The following is a 4,676-nucleotide window of genomic DNA, read 5'->3' on the forward strand; positions in this document are numbered from 1 at the left end:
GTCCCCCCCGCCCCGCCCCCGCGGCCGGCTCCGCGGAGCGCTGCGAAGCGCTGCGCCCCCCGGGGGCTCGGGCCCTGGGCCGGTGCGGGGGGCTTTGCCCCCTCCTCGCTCCTGGTTTCCCGGCATGGGGCGAGGTGCGCGCGCGGGTCCCGCGCCACGCAGCCGACCCCGCATTAAGCTTTCCTGCCAGGAAAAGAGAAGGGCATTTCCCACGCGGGGGACGCCTGTGGCCCCGCCGGCCGGGGCCCTGCTCCYGTGCCAGCTCCTGCATCCAGTCATGCTGTTGTGCACAAGGAGAATGGAAGTTAACCTTTGAAATGTATATTTTCGGAGGTCTAGCTCAGTTTTGGAAGAGCGACTTAACCAGCAGCTAACTGAAAGCAGTTATTTAAACTTTGATGCTGTTTCTGGTTTCATCGACTGCTTTCTAGTAACTCCGAAAGACCGAGCAACAGAGAGGGGTAGACGTCAAGGCTTTTCCCTTCATTTTCCAGACTAGTCCGGCAGTGGCTTAGTTCACACGTTTTAGGGACAGAAGGCAGCACACGCTCTGCTGTGTCGTACAGCGCCGGCCACAATGCCTCAGACAGCGGTTTCTGCGGCAGGGCTTTGAAGAGTAAAAGGCACAGCTCTGGCCCGTTTTCACCCCCAGACCCTGACCGTTTTAGGTCTCAGCACAGGGATGTTAGGAGGAGAGCTTCTTTGCAGTCGCTTTTTTTAATCTGAATCTAGCCTGGAAGGTGAGCATGTTGCAAGCGTTATGAAATTTTTCATACTTCTTCCTTTGCACTTTGAACATGGATAACTTAACAACAGCTTTCTTTCAGAAGCAGCATGATCCCAGCTTAGGACCACCGTGCTGCGTTCTGCAATGCATTTAAAAAATGCTGCGCAGTTGGGGCCGCTCGGGGTTACATAATCACCAACGTGCTCCCTGGGAGGTATTCAGTATATAATCTACTGATAGTGGTAGAACATTTGTCTCACTGGGCTGTGTTATCTCTGTATCTGTAACTTAAAAGATACAGGTAGACTCATCCTTGTCAACCTTCTCATTTTTCAGCGCTAACTTACATATGACAGCAGAGCATTTAGTTYGTGTTGCCGCTGCCTTTTCCCTGCTCTCCAGACGAACACAGAACGTGTGCGTGTCCAGACAGGGGCTTGCAGCCCCTTTAACCTCCCACAGCCAATTGCTGGCTAATGCGAGCCTTGTCCTGCAGGCTGCCTGGCACGAGGGGCCTGGACCCATGCTCCTGGGTCTCCTCGCATCAGTGGCTGTGGGGCAAAAGGATGTCCGGGGGTGGGGAGTGTCTCTGCATCACACCTGGTGAAAGGGAAGTGCATTGCAGAAGACTCGCATGCGGGTGCAGTATGATGAGTGCTGGTTTGGGTCATTACAGCCAGGTTGAAACCTGGCTGTCACATCCAACAGGGCTGGGGAAGAGAAAATGTAAATGCCAGGCAAGTCCTTTGATTATAACTCACTTCTGAGGCAAAACTGCTGGAGTATTTAGGATGGTAAGTCTGAGAAAACCTGAGCAAGCGCTCTCACTGCTGTTTGAGCTCACCTGACATCAGGAGCATATGGCTAGTTTGAAAACAGGGAAGAYTAATGGTCTGGAAGAGAAGAGCAAGAGTGAATGAGAAGGGATGGAGTAGAGGATGGCTGGTCTGCAGAAATCACTGRGGAAGAAGGGAAGATGATCCAGACTGAAAAACTGCAGAAGAAATCCTCAGACAAGAGATGGATGGTGGTATCAGTGTCTGGGGAGGAAGAGTGCATGCAGACTTGGGCTAGACCTAAAAATGGATATCTTAGAAAGGATATGTGTTAAGGACATACAGCAGTGGCAGGGGCAGGAAATCTGATGTTGACATGGGCACATTGCATAGGAAAGCTGGAAAGAATAAAGAAAAATTGCCAGACATCCCAGTAAGGATGCCTGAAAGTTAGCCTGACTRTGCAGAGATGGAGAGAGCTGGTGAACTGTCCTCACCTTCCCAGCATCAGGCTGCTCCTTTGAGATGCCACTGGCACACGTGCCTTGGTGCTCACAAGCCAAATAACTGGGTTGCACATTCTTTCCTGCCTAGCAACTGGGCGACCTGATAAAACCCTTTGGCTCTGTCTAACTTTCTGAGTTACTTGTTGCAGGCTGTGCAGTCTGCAGCATAGGCCATGGGCAGCTCAGATCCTCCTGGTACATCCTCCTGGGTCTTCATGGCAAGCGAGGAGAGCAGGTCCCGTGGGACCTGTACAAGAGCACAGTAGCAAGTTCACCAAAGCTGGGGGCTCAGAAGTATCTGGTGCTGAGCTGTGCGAGGCTACAAGCTGTGGACATCTTCCCAGGGTAGCCATGGTTGGTTGCTGTTTTGCAGTGTTTGTCGGGGTTCGATAGTGGGTAGGAAGAGGAACACACACGACAGATGTTATTCTATTTTCTTTATCCATCAGTGATGCCTCTTGAGCTGCTGGAATAGAAAATCGCATAGTTATGACTAAGAGAGCAATCATCTTTTCCCAAACTTTCTTCATTTCATAGAAACATAGGTTTGTACTGTATTACTGGTGAGTAAAAACAAGAGATTTTTCTAGTTGTCATTTCCTGCAGTATAGTTAGAAGTAGACAGATGGACAAAACTACCCAGAAATCTGAAGGTCCCCTGTCTCTGTCTGGGGTTTCCATTGCCAGTTTACACTTAGGAACTTGTTTAAAGAGCAATGGTGTTCCCTGAACATATGTGTTCCTGGCTCAGGCCCAGCTTGCATCTCGCTGGAGCAGGGCGAGAGAAAGCTAGTGCATGAAAGTCTCATGCCGTGGAAGGACAGGGGGCAAATCCTGGACATGAGTCCCAGTAGATTACATTGGAAAAAGGAGGTGTCACAGGGCGTGGAGGATGTGCTCTGCATCCTCAGAGACACTGTGGAGGTGACCAGAGGGTTGAGTACAGCCCGCTGCTTTGGTAGAGGTCTCCAGGGCGTCACAGTGCCCCTGGGGAGAGGCTTTGGGGTACTGTGCCTCAGAAAGAGCAAAAAGCAAAACCGCTCAGGGACGGGGCTCAGGCAGCTCAGACCTTGTATGGGTTCCCTTGGAGATCGTTTGGTGTCCCTCACATCTAAAGCAAGTCTTTTGGCCTTTTCCTTCAGAATGAAATGCTGACCCCCTAAATCAGGTGATGTGAGAGGATTCGCTGTGCATTTCTTTGCCTGAGCCCCCTGCCAAGGGTCGGGATGAGCTGGGATTAACATTTTAAAGCAAGCATGTGAAGCTAATTTTAGAAGCAAAACGGTGGTGGGAAACCTCACCTCCTGCCCAGTCAGATCAGTCTGGCCTAGGTTTTTGTCATAAAAATCTCAAAAATTCAAAAGATCAGATTTACTTTTTAACTAGAGGCCTGTTCAAAGATCACCATTTTCTATATTGGCACCTATATAAGCATGCTGGATTCCTGTTAGTTTAACAGGAGGCCCTTGAGGCAGATGGAGTCCTTCAGCTATGTCTGCCTATTTTCAGTGCTGTCACATGTGCCATCTTGCATCTGCCAGTGCCTTCAAAGCTCCCTCAAGGATCAGGAAAGGCAAGCTCCGCTCTGCGCGGGGAGCAGAGGTCTTATCCAGCTGGAGCATTGCCCTTCAGTATGTAAGACGAGAGCCCAGACTGGAGCATTTTCTGCCAATGAACATAACTACAAGATACCAATTCTAGATTAAACAATTAATTACATGCTTTAGCTCTAGCAATGCTTATTTTTGTCTTTTTAGGGGGGAGGGGTTGTCCTCTGTACAGGCCTGATTTTATCACACCCACTGCTCAGGAGCAGATTACAGCCAGGAGAGAGAGGGGCAAAAGGGGTATGGATCACACCTGGTATTGGTGCAAAATGTGTTGTGAAAGAAGAATTGCCACAGTCTGCAAAGATTCATTCCCCAGGGCAGCTACATCTCACTCCATATAGATTTCACTCATCTGTTTTGCCTTTTCGCAGTGTTTCTGGTGACTAACATAAAATATCAGGAAAGGTGGAGAGAGCAGCATCACTGTCTCACATGWGGCAGAGTGAAGGGTCAGTGCAAGGCATCTGCTGGATGAGCAGAAAGTGCCCTTTCTGCTTCAGGGAAAATTTGGCTGGTTCAGATCTGGTGGCCRTCACTGCTTGGGGGAGAGGATCTGCTCCTCCAGCCATGAACGGACATTGATGTACCAGATATGTAATTTAGAAATAATATAAAAACTTGCTAAACAGCAATAGAAATTTGTTTGTTTTAAGAAAAAAAACAGAGTTGTGATTCAAATTCCACTGAAGTCAATGGAAGTTGATGTCTGATGACTATTGGTGGGTTTTGGATGAGATCTGATTTCACCCTCCTCTCGTCTGTTTTGATACCATGTCTTTAATCTTTTCTGTTAAAACCCTTTGTTAMGTCTCATGCTTTTCCACTTTCTGTAAACCACAGAAAATCTTCCAACCATCATGAAGTGAGTAGTGAAAGCATTTCACTGAGTCATCATATTGTGAAATAGCTTTATTCCTAGGTTTTCTCTATGAAAATAAATGGAATGATAATCCAGGGCTGTAAATACTGATTAAAGCTTCRTATTTCTGTGCCTAAGTTACTTTTAAAGTTGGGTTCTGATGGAAGGCAGCACCCAGTGGACAAATGAAGAAAATGA

The sequence above is a fragment of the Rhea americana genome, unplaced genomic scaffold (assembly GCF_003343005.1).
Source record: "Rhea americana isolate MKP2758 unplaced genomic scaffold, rheAme1 scaffold_69, whole genome shotgun sequence".
Classification (NCBI taxonomy): domain Eukaryota; kingdom Metazoa; phylum Chordata; class Aves; order Rheiformes; family Rheidae; genus Rhea; species Rhea americana.